Raw genomic sequence first — 14,843 nt, forward strand, 5'->3', positions numbered from 1 at the left:
GCATTGCTGCTAAAGGAAATCTAGGAAAAAATGAGATCTTTAGCATAGAAAAACAGCCATTTTTTATATCTGTCCAGTAGCCACATCACATCTCGTAAATGGGTACCTACTCTATACTGAAAAACCTCCTGTATATGGGCAAGTAGGAACCGGTTATATCCTGCTAGCCCATATACTTATGCAATATAGCAGGTTCCTACTTGCATATACACAGGAGGTTTGTAAACCAAGGGAGAGGCTTCAGTAATAAGTAGGTAGTTACGAGATATGCCTTTCATGCTCATAGTAGCCACTGATCTAAAGATATTCTTTGTCGCCTGAGATGCTGCATTTTCATACTTGAAGCTAAGCTTACTAAAGATGGCACAGCTCTTCTTTGCTCCAGAGCTCAGCATTGGATAAGTGGTGTGCAGGACGTGTGTGATATCACGATAATGTGACCGTAATGGGGGGAGCTCAGCAGAGACGTTTTGTTGAAGGACCTGTGGTGAAATTAATTACAATGCAGGGGGTGTTACCAAGTTCAAATAAACAATTATGGCTGAACTTGACTTGGACAGTGAATGATCCCTGCAAAAGTGCCGCCCCTATGACTGAACCCAAAGGTATTAACTGCTTTCACCTAAGCATATAAACTCTAAAAGATTTTTATTAAAACCATGTTAGTGATGCACATTACATCAAGTAAAACACATTGGGGGCGGTTTAATATAAAAAACTACATAAGACCTTGAGGACACTGCGTTTTTACCCGCGGTTTTGCTGCAGAAATTTCTTGAGAAATATTTGTAACATTTCTGCAGACATTTCCCAGCAAAACCTAAGAGAAAAAACAATAGGTGTGCGCACACTGCGTTTTTTTTTTTATCAAGAACATTCTTTCTGCAGAATTTCTTGAGAAAATTTCTTGAGAAAATGAGCATGTCACTTCTTTTCCGCAGGTACCTGCGGTATTTCACTCCATTCACTGTAATGTAATCGCGAAATACCGCGGGTATACCACAGGTAGCAAATGATGTGCGGTATACCCTCGGTATAGCCGCGGTTTACCTGCGGTAATGTTCATCACTGCCTGCGTTTTGCAGGGAAGTGATGTCATTATGACAGGAAGAGGAAGCGGAGCAGAGAGTAAACACACACACATATATCAGACACAGACATATAGTAAACACACACCTCACACTCACACACAGACACAAACATATAGAATACACATACAAATCAAACGTAAACACACACACACACACACACACACACACACACACACACACACACATTATATTATATATATATATATATAAAAAAAAAACCCCTGCGGGCTCCGCTGTATTTTTACCGTCCAGCCGTGGTAAACACACAGCGGCGGCCCGTTATTCTCAGGCTGGGGAGGGTGAGGGCCAGGGTTAATGCCCCCCCCCCCTCCTGAAGCTGAAAATATCAGCCCGCAGCTGTCCCGGGACTGTCGCATCCATTATGCGGCAGTCCCGGAGTGTCCCCGGCTCTTCCAGATTGCCGTGATGCGGTGGCAATCCTGGCAATAAGGAGTTAAATGGCAGCGCATCGCTGCCATTTAAGTCCAGGCTTAATCATGGCAGCGTCTATGAGACAGCTTTCATGATTAACTCGTAAGTAAAGTGACTAAACACATACCGAAAAATCCTTTAATTTTAAATTAAAGACAAAAAAGCCCCCTCTGTCACCCCTTTATTACACCCCCCCAACAAACAGCTCCGGCGAAATCCATGCAGGTCCCACGACGCTTGCATCCAGCCGCGACTGACACACTGTACAGAATGCAGCCTCGTAACGAGACTACAGAGAGGTAACTACAGGTCATTTCTCACGGTCGGTAATGTGAACACACTACCAACCGTGAGAACTGTAGTGTCCTCACAGGGACTCGATTGATAGAGGACAGATCAATCTATTGATTATCTATCCATCTATCTATATATCCATTTATCTATCGATCAATTTATCTATCCATTATCTATATCCATTTATCAATCTATTTTTTATTTCTTTTTTTTTCTTCCTTTTTCAACATGCTTTAGTTATATATTATTGCAGTTATGGCATAAAAAAACCGCAGGGACCAACCTGCGGAAAAACCGCGGCAAAACCGCATGCATTTTTTCCAGTGGTTTTGGTGCGTTTTTTACCGCAGATGCGGTAATCTTCAACTCCCAGAAGTTTCTCAAGAAATTTTCTTGAGAAAAATCACTTTTCTAGTGCGCGCATAGCCTCACAGGTTCCCTTTAATCAGCAGTAGATTATCATTAGAAGACTACTTGGCGTGCTGCCAGGTAGTCCAGCATATTCATGAGCTCTGTATAACTGCTAGATCTGCAGCAGAGACAACATTTATTTTATAGAAATGACAGGAAACACTTCAGTAAGTGACAGATTACTGGAATCAGGGGCTCAGTCTTTACATTATACTGCCCTCAGATGGGGGAGCAAAACTCTGGTGACAGATTCCCTTTAGGTTATTGTGAAATATCTAATATTTTCATACCTTCTCCAAGGCATAGAACTATTTGATGCATTTCGCAGCAGAGATCCTTTTTCTTTCCCATATTGTTTGAAACCTATGGCCTGCATAATAATTTGGAATATACATCTTAAAACAGTTTCTTTAATTGGGCGCACCTGGCAAAATTATTATCACAGGTGTTTGAGATTGGGCTCTTTGGATCACTAAACTTAGAGGCCCAATACCATCCATGAGTTTTTGAGAGAAGAAAAAAAAAAAAATCTGACACTTAAATCCAATTTGAAAATTAATTTGGAACATGGTACACAACTAAAATGTTGAATAGCTTACAATAGGCAGGACGTACACTGACCTCTCATTCATTAGAATAGTTCTTTTAGTATAAAGATATGTAAGCCAAACTTGTTAAAAGGTCCATGTTGTTGCTATATTATAAATAACTCCAGAATGATTAATAGGTTTACAAAGCCAGGCACACAATTTAGTAAAGAACAATTGTTGAAGATTTACATTTACAACTTCAAAAGGAAACTAATTCACTATAATTCATATGGTAAAAAGGGAAGTCTAAAAGCTTTAAAACAAAACTGAATAGTATCTTGGATAAATCACCTGTATGGTCAACTACCTCCAATAAACGACCACTATACCTGTAAGAAGAAAGAAACTGGACAAAATTATCTAATATATGAGTTAGTTCCCTTACTCAAGAATATAACAGAAGGAGTCAGTCCTCGTGTTGAAACCTCTATAACGCGACTTGCCGGCATTTACCGCTCCGCTTAGACGTGGGTGGAGGCATCCTGGCTTATTTGATGCTTCATATACTGAGGAACACGTTGCTTCATCCTAGCAATAGTGGTTACAGAATATTTTGGGCTTCTTTCAAGTGAATCTCTCAGTTTATTACTAGTGTCATTGTATGTAAAAGGAGGGTTCTCAGGATCCAGTGACTAGAGATGAAAAATGCACCCCCTATTGCTACAATCGTGCCCTCAAAAACAAAGTATTTGGAAGTCTACATAGAGTCACATGAAGGGAGCACTCTATAGACACTGGCATTCATAGAGAAAATATTAAAAGTTTCTTTCCCTCATTGAGGCCACTAGTATGACCATCAGAATGGGTACATTTCAACATTAAACACTTTTATTGCAGAGTAATACCCTATGAAAATCATTTTCTGTACACCTGCAACTGTTACTTTCAGGGAAGTATCGGTTGGCTTTGTGACATTCGCATTTGACAACACAGTAAATCTCCTGAAGCATTGGCATCTTAATGAATGACTAAGATCGCTGCCAATTTAATCCGTACCTAACCTTATGTTTAGTTGTCAAGGTCAGAATGACCTCGGCGTTATGTGAGAAGGTGGCAGATACAATTCAGCATACAACGAGAGAGAGACAGATCAAAGAATAATTTAATTTTTTCCATTTCATCTTCTCTAGTTTGAGTATTGTTTTATTCATTATAATTTCTGGTAGGTATCAAACAAGCGAACAAATGTAAGACTGGCCGAGGGTAAAGATTTATTATATTATAAGAAGAAACACATGTACTGTACTTTTCAGAATCAGGTCTTCATGTATTAAGAACATTTTCTAATCTAAAATGGACTGTATGGGCGTCTACCTCTGTTAGGGGTTTCATGTGCTCTACCTGAGTGAAGCTCCCCTGATGTTTTACACGAAACGCATAGGGAGACCTATGAGCATGTCCTTTGCGGGTCATTATTAAGGGGTAGTGTGCAGCTATGTAATATAGCTCCCCTTCATAGATCCAGCAATAACTTCATGGAAAACATCACCGAATTTCATCTTCAATACCGTGACATCAAGCAATACCAGAATAAACCTTTCCCACCTCTGAAGCGCTCCATCTTCTCTGAGAGTAAAAAGAAATTCAAAGAAGGCATATTTGCTTTTCCTTAATGTATATACACATCCTAAAAACTTACCTTTCACCTACCCATCTGATTATTTACCGCTCATTATCCTCTTTCTGTCCTATACATTTCTAGAATATTTGCACCCATGGCTCCTTTTACAAGGACCCCCCCCACAATGGCAGTTAATTCAAAGGAGTTTGACTATTACACTGTAATAATGCCAAAACTATGCATTAGATGAAATAACAAAATATGAGGCATCAAAGTCAGCGAATGTGCTTTGTCCCACCCAGGGCAGTTCCAGATTAATTTGCTTATCACTTCTAAAATTGATTCCTCTGTACCAAAGCAGCGTTTTTATTTCATAAAAAGGTATGTTCTTGTAATTTACACACAAAAGTAATTGGTTGGGAGGTTAGAATGAGCTGACAAAAATCGGTATTACTTACTGGTATTACTTACTTGATGCCACAACAGCAGCCAGGAAGAGAGGGTTCACCCACCCCGAAAGGGCAGGAAACCTACAGTTCTTAAAACGTGGAGCCTTTCTCATGGTCTGTAAACCACTTCAGTGGTTTATAGACCATGAGAAAACTCAGTTTAGTTAGTATGACACATATTAGTACACATATTTAACCTCTTCAGCCCCGGGGCACTTTCCGTTTTTGCTTTTTGCTCCCCTTCTTCCGAGAGCCGTAACTTTTATTTTTACGTCAATCTTGCCATTGAAGGCTTGTTTTTTGCAGGACAAGTTGTACTTTTAAATGAAACCATATGTTTTACCATATGGTGTACTGGAAAACAGCAAAAAAATTCCAAGTGTGGAAAAACTGCAAAAAAAGTGTGATGGCACAATAGTTTTTGGGATGTTTTATTCACGGTGTTCACTATATGGTAAAACTGATGTGTGGGTACGATGCCTGAGGTCGGTTCGAGTTTGTAGACACCAAACATGTATAGGTTTACTTGGATCTAAGGGGTTAAAAAAATTCACAAGCTTGTCCAATAAAAGTGGCGTACGTTTTGCGCCATTTTCCGAAACCCGTAGAGTTCTCATTTTTTGGGATCTATGGCTTAGTGACGGCTTATTTTTTGCGTCTCGAGCTGACGTTTCTAATGGTGCCATTTTTGCGCAGATGCTACGTTTTGATCGCCTGTTATTGCATTTTGCGTAAAACTTGTGGCGACCAAAAAACGTAAATTTTGTCGTTTGGTAAACTGCGTAGTAGCAAAAAAATTCCAATCAGATTAATTGATTTTATATTTTGATAGATCGGGCATTTCTGAATGCGGCGATACCAAATGTGTATATTTATTTTTTAACCCTTTAATTTTCAAATGAGGGGAAAGGGGGGTGATTTGAACTTTTAGGTTTTTTGTTTATTTTTTAAAACTTATTTTTTACTTTTTTTTTTATTTTACTAGTTTCCCTAGGGGGCTATAGCGATCAGCAATCCGATCGCTCTGATCTATCTGCTGATCACAGCTATGTAAACAGCAGATACAGTCACTTCCTGCATCACTGGCCTCCGGGCCGGGTGAAAACGAAAGTGAAACGTCATAGCTGCAGGCGTCATCACATGACCCTGTGCTACCATGGCAACCACCGATAGTCACGTGATCACTCACGTGACTTGCGGTGGGGGCGGCGGTAAGTGAAAAGCTTCACCACGCGTATATAAATCTTGCTGCCAGACTTTAGCAGCGAGATGTAAGGGGTTAATGTTACGGGTGGAATGCGATTCCACTCGTAACATGCAGGCACACGTCAGCTGTTGAAAACAGCTGATATGTGCCGATCGCCGCTGCCTGCACGCGGCAGGGGGCGGGGCTTAACGGGACACGCTCCATGATGGATATATCCGTCCATGGTTGTGAAGGGGTTAAGAAATGACAACATTACGTCCGACATATGCATATCTGCCATATATGCCACTCCCATTTTTTTTCAACACCAGTGGACAAAAAGGAAAAAACCTCCACATTCGTGACAAAAGACCAAAACTAAAATTGGGTAAGAACAGAAATAAGGGAAGGAAAATAGAGGGTGCTGTCGTGGCTCTGAAAAATCAAATTTCCGGTAAGTAATACCGATTTTTCCCTTCTCCACGACAGCACCCAGGAGACCAAGGAATCCCCTAGGGAGGGATCACCACCTGTAACACCCTTCTCCCAAAGGAAAGATCATAAACACCAAGATAAAACCTAGTGCTTAAAGAAGGTAGATGGTGAAGACTATGTGGCAGCTTTACAGATCTGCTCCAGAGAGGAGGGAGTTAGCTCTTTCAACTCAAGAGGTGGAAATGGCCCTTAAGCCCAAGGGAGGATTTTGATTTCCTGCCCTGTATGCCAGAGTGATCCCTGCTTTGAACCATCTGGCTTATGACCCTTTTGACCCTGAAAAAGAAAAAGGGGAAAAAAAAAAGGGGTGGTAGGTTTCCTGAATTCTTTGGTCACCTCTAGGTATCGTAACATCTAGAGTGTGAAGCTCCCTCTTCTTCTCATTATTGGGGTGATCACAAAAGGAAGGAAGCACTATCTCCTGGGACTGGTGAAACCTAGAATCTAACTTTGATAAAATGGCTGGATCAGGTCTAAAGCCCCCGTCAGACATAGTGATGTCGTTAGCGAGATCTCTGAAACGTCACAGGTTTTGTGATTCAACAGCAACCTCGCTATGTGTGACACAGCAGCAACTGGTCCCCCCCCCCCTGCTATATCGCCGATCGTACCTGAACGTCCTGGTTCATTTTTTGATCGTTGGTGTCCTGCTGGGCAGCATGCATCGCTGTGTTTTTACTTTGTCCTTTCAACGCCCGTCAGAATAGCTGCTGTGTGACAGGGTCTCAACGAATGCCGAGGATCGCCGTATCGTTGCTGCATGGTTACTTAGATCTGCTTGTTTGACAGCTCACTAGCAACGCACCAGCGATCCTGACCAGGTCGTATCGTTGTCGGGATCACTGGAACGTCGCTACGTGTAACGGGACCCTAAGGATTACACTATCCGAAAGTATCTACGTAAAGGGCTGGTTTATTAAGATAGCTCTTACATCAGTGAGGATAGGAGAGCTGCAGGCTACCAAAAAGAAGGATTTTTGTGTACTCACCGTAAAATCTCTTTCTCCGAGTCTTCATTGGGGGACACAGACCCGTGGGTGTATGCTGCTGTGACTAGGAGGCTGACACTAAGTAGACAAAAAAAGGTTAGCTCCTCCCTAGCAGTGTACACCCTGAGCCGGAGGCAGACTTAAAATCAGTTTAATGCACAAGCAGTAGGAGGAGTACAAAAACACAACCATACATAAGTCAAGGTAATAACTACAACAAAGTAGCTGTGCGACAAATGGTCAGGGAACATGGGCCACTGAGATAGACAGGCAATATGTAATAAAAAACAAAGCAGGGTGGGTGCTGTGTCCCCCAATGAAGACTCAAAGATTTTACGGTGAGTACACAAAAATCCTTCTCTCTTGTTTCATTGGGGGATACAGGACCGTGGGACGTCCAAAAGCAGTCCCTGGGTGGGAAGAGGCAAGGCCCGCGGATAGGAAGGAAACGGCCTCCCTCGGCGGGCTTGCCTAAGATGTGAATGCACCTACCTTGTACATGTGTGCTACTGCCGCCTGCAAAACCTATTTCCCAAGACTGGCCTCTGCCGATGCTTGGGTGTGAACCTGGTAAAGGAATGCAGACTAGACCAGGTGGCGGTGCTACGGACCTGGTCGGCCGACGTCTGATGCGTAATCGGCCAAGAGATTCCCACTGCACGGGTAGAGTGTGCCTTTACTCCCTGTGGCGGAGATCTGTCCTTTATCCAAGAGGTCTCGGAAATGGCGGAACAGATCCATCTGGCAATTGAGGTCCTGGGTACCAGCATGCCCCTCTTGGGTCCAGATGGAATGATGACGAGACCAACCATCTTACGGGAAGGTGCGGTCCTGGAGGCATAGAGTCTGAGGGCTCGCACTAGGTCCAGAGTATGCAAGGTCCTTTCAAGGCTGTGAGAAGGACCAGGACCGGAGGACAGAGAAAACAAATCTCCTCATTTGGCTGGAACGGCGAGACCGCCCTGGGCAGAAGGGAGGGATCCGGCCGGAGCACCACCTTGTCCTGGTGGAAGACCCAAAAAGGGGTAAGGACCGAAAGAGCCTTCAGCTCTGACGTTCTTCGTATAGAAGTGATGGCAACGAGGAACACCACTCTCCACAACAGGTGAGAAGGAAAGAATCTCGAAAGGTGTAAACGGCGGACCTTGAAGCGAACCCAGCACTAGCATAAGATCTAGTTCTAGTGGACGACGATACGGCGGAGCTGGATGGACAACTTCCTGAATGAAGGCCTTGATCCGCGGGCGAGAGTCCTCTAAAACAGAATTGACAGAGCAGACACTTGGCTTTTAAGCATGGAGAGTGTGAGACTCGCATCCAGACCTGACTTGAGGGGCGGGAGAAGGAGAGAGGAGAAGAGATGCTGTGTTCTTCAGACCACCGGAAGAAGAACGCTCCATGTGCGGTAGTGGATTCTCTCAGAAGATGGCATCCTGACCCTAATCATTGTCTGCATTAACTTTGTCTAAAAGCCTGCCTGAGGTATTACCCAGGATACAGAAGCCAGACTGTCAAATTTAGGACTTCTCTCTCTCTCTCTCTCTCTCTCCCCCCCACCAGAACTCAGAAGGCCCTGCCACAGAAGATCTGGACGGCGCCCCGGGATGACCGCGTGGGGCTGAATAAGTTCCGCGAACCATGCTAGTCTGGGCAACTCTGGAGCCATTAAAATGAGTGGGAATCCTTCCACGGTCCTGTTGTTCTTGAGAACCTTCGGAATCAGGGGCCGCAGTGGGAAGTAGTATGGGAACCTGCACTGGGTCCACATGTCGACCCCTAGCACCAGGTGGTCGCGGTAGCCCGCGATGAACCATGAAACCTGAGAGTCGAATCGGGAGGCCATTAGGACCACCTTCGGAGTCCTTTATCTGCTGCCAATCTGGTTGAAGCTTTCCCCGTTGAGGGACCATTCACCTGAAGTGAGGCCTTCCTTGCTAGGTAGGAGTCTTGAATGTCCAGCGACGTCAGAACTTCACCGACTTCCATGCAGGTGATCACAGAGCGGAGGGACTCCATGCAAAATGCTCGAGGGCTCACCGACCTGCTGAGAAAAGCTCTGGGTCGAGGATGGGGCGGACCGAGCCGACCTTCTTGGGGACCCCAAAGAGGCTACAATAAAAACGCTGGAAGGGTTCTGATGGCGGGACTGGTACCACAACTCCAGAGTGGAGGAGAGACTCCATGGAGAAGAGGAACACGCAAACATGCACGGAAGACTCAGGAGGGCGAGAATGGAAAAAACGTCTCGGTGGCATTGAATCGAATCTATTTCGTAGTCTGAGACAATGATCTCTTTGACTTATGACCTGCATCTAAGTGAGCCAGACATGCTGGAAGCGAGACAGTAGCCCCCCCACTATTCTGGCGCTGCTGCCCGCAGACTGCGAGTCATTTAGAGGAGCGGCGATGAGACCTGGAGGCGGACTTCGTGGACTGGTGGGGACGCAAAAGCCAGGAGGGATTGGTCATGAATGACGGAGCCTTCTTGTCCCTCAGAGGGGAGGATGTTTTCCGAGGATAAGGTGTTCCGGAGGTGCTTGGGCCGAAAATAGGGAAGAGGAGTACTCTTTTCTCCCGTAGCCTCGGAGATCAACTGGACTAGCCTAGCTCCGAAAAGACGCTCCCCTAAGAACGGAGGGGAAGTCAGCTACTTTCAGAAGCCGGATCCGCGTTCCAGGTCCTAAGCCTGAGGGCTCGACGGATGGCCACTCTGTTGCGATCTGCGAAGAGATGTTAGCCAGTTCCGGAACGGCAGAGATGGCACGGAGTCCGCTGCGCAGAATGTCCGCCCATGACATCAGCGGCTTTGCAACCCAAACTGAGGCAAAGGCCGGGGAAAGGGAAGTTCCCGCTGGCTCGAAGGCAGAACGGGCCCACCTGTGAATGGTATGGTCCATGGAGTCCCTGAGAGACGCACTGTTAGGGGTGAGAAGTCAGGCGGGATCTGGCGGGCTGACCACAGGAGAGTCTGCCCATTCTTCTCGGTGCCCTTCAGAGAAGGGATAATGTAAAATAATGGACTTACCGCTGGTACATACCGTGACCGGCTGTTGCCTGTGGTTGCTTCGTAACTCAGCAAACTCTGGATGTCCACTGAATGCATTATGGACTCGCCTTGTCCGCTTAAAGGAGACTTGGGTGCTCTGAGAAGAGACGGGATCTACCTGTATCCTCAGAGTCTGATTCACCGCTTCTACCAGGCTATCCACCATGCGCCGAACATCAGCCGCTTGTATGGAATCCAGCAGAGGTGATGCATCTAAATCGTCACCCGAGAGGTCGGAGGACTCCAGGGAGGAGTGGTAGTCTGGACCTGGGGATGAGGGTGAAGCCTGGGAGGGCGCTGAAGACGAGACCTGGCGGGTTCGCTCCTGAGTAGCAGAGGACCATGGGACGGCGCTCACTTCCTACTGCGGAGACTGCACTAAGCCTATGGAGGGCTGATTGAGCGTCGGCAAGAGACGCAGAGCTTGCGCGATGGTCTAAGAGGCCTCAGAGAGGGAATCTACGGACTGCGACAGGGACGCCAACCAGTCGGGAGGGGGCGGGACGCAAGGCCCTGCAGGATCGGAGGCTGTGCGGTGGCATCTGAGGCGTCGGGGGAGGAGTCCTGTGGACGCTGCGGGTCTGCAGAGCAGCCGGAGCATAGCGGGACATCCTGGCCTAGGGGGAATTTGGCTTTGCAGGCAGATCATGCCAAAAACCGAAGCGAGGGAACCTGTAGGGTTGGGCGGACCTAGGATTTTCCAAGGTACTCTCACTGGGGCTGCTAGGAAGGAGACAGGAGAGCGACCAAACTGTCAATAATACGTGAGTGCTATCTCCGTAGGAGGAAATCGTACCCAGGTCCTGTGTGCCGCCTACCAGTCCAGAGAGAGGTATCCAGGTCACGGCGGAGACAGGAGGTAAAAAAACCAGCGCGCTGCTGCGTCATTGGTAGGAAAAAGAATAAACGTGGATGTTATGAACGACAGGGTTGAGACCTCACAGATATATGATCTAAGGGGTTGTCTGGTACTAAGCATATCTAATTTGTTTGCTAGGAGCAGTAGCTTTCCCCCCTAGGGCGTTCCTGGTATTACAGTTCCTGCCAGATTCTGTCTATTTAAAAACATGGGTAGACTGGATCAGAACCAAAGAAACCATCATTAGGGCAATTAATTCCTAATGATACACAGAGACCTGCAGAATCGATTAGGAAGCGGCATCTTGGCCGACGCACCGCAGGCCGGTGCCGCACGTGCTGAAAGTGGAACTTGAAGATTGAAGTTTTTTTTTTTTTACTAAATTGTAGAAAAAACTTCTGTGGTTAAAAACCACATAAAATTGACAGATTTTTCGCCTAAGTTGTGGATTCTACATGTATTATTTCGTGAGGTGACATACATCAGCAGTTCATTCACATGAATTAGATTTTGTGTGATTATAGATCTTTATGGTTATATCGGAGGGCAACAAGGGGCAGTCACCAAGGTCTCCCAGACCTCTGCATGACAATTTTACACTCTGCTTTACAACCACATAAACTGACAGATTACACTTAATCTGCCTGTGCATCAGTACTTATAGGTTGTCAAGACCTCATTAAATAAATTGCAGCCATTTGATAATGACCTGGAAATATAGGCCGAACAAGATGGCGAGGGGGACGCTGGATGGGGATGAGGGAGGGGCCGTGTGAGCGAGAAACAGGCATCCACCGCCCACACTGTGATGCCTGGAGGCTGAGCGGTGGGCGGAGTCTGGGGCGGAATAACCAGCGAGCAACAGCATTGCAGCGGGGACGTGGCTGGGACGCAGAAAGACTAGGCCAAGACCGGGGGCCTAAATTTTTGGCCGCCCGAGGGGGAGAAGGTAAGGGAGAGACGGTCTTACCTGACATCCGCGGCGCCGCTCCAGGGAGAGTCCGGTGTGCAGGCGGAGGGCTCTGCACTTGCCTGTATGCAGCGCACACCCGAAAGGTAGGGCTGCGGGCTCCAGGGACGCGGGGAGGAGAGGCGTCCGGAGAGGCAGGGAGGTGGACACCGGGTGGGGGGGGGGGGGGGAGAAAGCTCCCCTGCAATTGTAGGCAGTGGTGCGGGCCCCATCCGAAGGTGAAAACGCTGCGGGGGTCCAACCTCTGTAGTTTGTCCCTGTGCACCCTTTGGGTTAATACCGTAGGGTGGATCAGGGGTGCCCATGTAGGATCTGCCCCAAATGCAAACCCGAGAGTGGTACCGCGGGAATGGACGGGGGAGAGGGCCCGACATCTCAAACCTCTGCAACCCTGGGGAGTGGTACCCACAGGGCTGGAAGGAATGAGGGTCAATATAGACGACACCTGCAGAAACAGAGAAAAAGGAGAATGAGAGCGATGAGCGTCGCCGAAAAAAATGAAAAAATGAAAAATACGCAACAGAAAAGTGGCTGAAGGGGGCCGAGAGACCACGTCAGCCTCCTACGACACTAAGCAAAAAACTGATTTAAGTCCGCCTCCGGCTCAGGGTGTACACTGCTAGGGAGGAGCTAACCTTTTTTTGTCTACTTAGCGTCAGCCTCCTAGTCACAGCAGCATACACCTACGGTCCTGTGTCCCCCAATGAAACGAAGAGAAAGTGTGCCGTCGAATGGGAGGGCCGTATTTCTGGATACCTTGGAGACAGCGGCATCTATTTTTGGGATTTTATCCCACCCTTCTGACTCTTCTGAATCAAATGGATGTTTTCTTTTCACTTCTTTCGGAATGAAGGCCTTTTTAACCGGTCTCTTCCATTCCCGCTTGACTAAAACCATGATGTTTTTGTGGACTGGGAAGCATTTATGCCTCCAGCACTCCAAACATGATGTCTTGAATGGATCTGGGTTCCCTGACATCCTCAATTCTCATAGTAGCCTTCACCGCCTTTACTAGCCTTCCAATATCCTCTATTGGGAAGCATGGCTGCCCTCCTTCACTTTTTGTGGACGATGAATGCTCTGAATAAATTCTATTGATCTCCCAGTCTTCTCCATCATCTTCTGGGCCGGAGTCTCCCATGGCAATTTGTCTCACTGAAGATGTGCATAACCTCCCTCAAGGACCCCTTTATCTCATCCTTAATTAGGAATTTCAAATTCAAGAGGGATGGAGACTCTTCGACAATGTCTTGTCTATGTAGGTCTGACATAACCTCTTATTATAGGCAGCGGCCAGCTTAGTTCTGCAAAAGGCACATCCTCCATGTTTTGTCTTGGACAGTGATTTCCTAGGCTTGTCCTAGACAAAACAGAACAAACATGCACACAGTTACAACTGCATCAGGAAACCCCCTAGACTCACTCACCGGGAAGCCAGAATACCAGGCCTGGAGGTGCAGTCTCTTCCACAGTCTCTGAAGGCCGCTCCATGTTGGCAAAGCACCATGCCTCCTGTACCAATTTTGCAACTGAGGCGGTTTCCCGCCACCGTGACGTCACCGGAAGCGCTCGACTTCCATTCCGGATCACTGGCCGCTTGCAGACAGCGTTGGATCACATATGCTGTTGCTGCACTCCTCTGGAAGCCTCCTTGGCTACTTACCTCTCAGGCCCACAGGTTCCCAGGAGACACTGCTGCCAACCAAGCCGTGCTCCTCTTTCCGGGTGCTTCCAGGGGTCTGCGCAGGGAACGCACTTACACCGAACCAGGCCGAGCACCCACCCCTCCCCAGAGATGGCTGCAAGGGGAGTTTTCTTTCTTCTCCCCTACCACGAAGGGCAGGAAACCACTGAAGCGTATAGAGAGGCTCCACCTTTTAAAAGCTGTAGGTTTCCTGTCCTTCGGGGTGGGTGGACCCTCTCTCTCCTGGGTGCTGTCATGGAGAAGGGAAAATTTCCATTAAGATTAGTAGGATTGCCTCTGATTTCAGGCAGCAAGGTAGTTGATGTTTGCTAAACGTCTCTACAGACCTTTCATGTTAGGTCAGAGAGAAATGAAATTTAGAGATAGTGTGGAAAATGCAGGATCACATGCAAGCACACACTTTGAAAGCAGGCAGGCTTTAAAAGGGAATCTGTCACCAGGTTTTTAACACCTAATCTGAGAACAGCATAACGTAGGGGCAGAGATCCTGATTCCAGCAATGCATCACTTACTGGGCTGCTTCGTGTAGTTTTGATAAAATCACGGTTTAATCAGCAGTAGATCATCATTAGAGGACTTCTTGGCCTGCTGCCAGGTAGTCCAGCATATTCATGAACTCGGTATAACTGCTAGATATGCAGCATGGCAAACATTGATTTTATTAAAATGACAGCAAACAGCTCAGTAAGTGACATTGCTAGAATCAGGGTCTCTGTCTCTACATTATGCTGCTCTCAGATGGGGGGGGGAGCAAAAACCTGGTGA

The sequence above is a fragment of the Anomaloglossus baeobatrachus genome, chromosome 1 (assembly GCF_048569485.1).
Source record: "Anomaloglossus baeobatrachus isolate aAnoBae1 chromosome 1, aAnoBae1.hap1, whole genome shotgun sequence".
NCBI classification, from domain to species: domain Eukaryota; kingdom Metazoa; phylum Chordata; class Amphibia; order Anura; family Aromobatidae; genus Anomaloglossus; species Anomaloglossus baeobatrachus.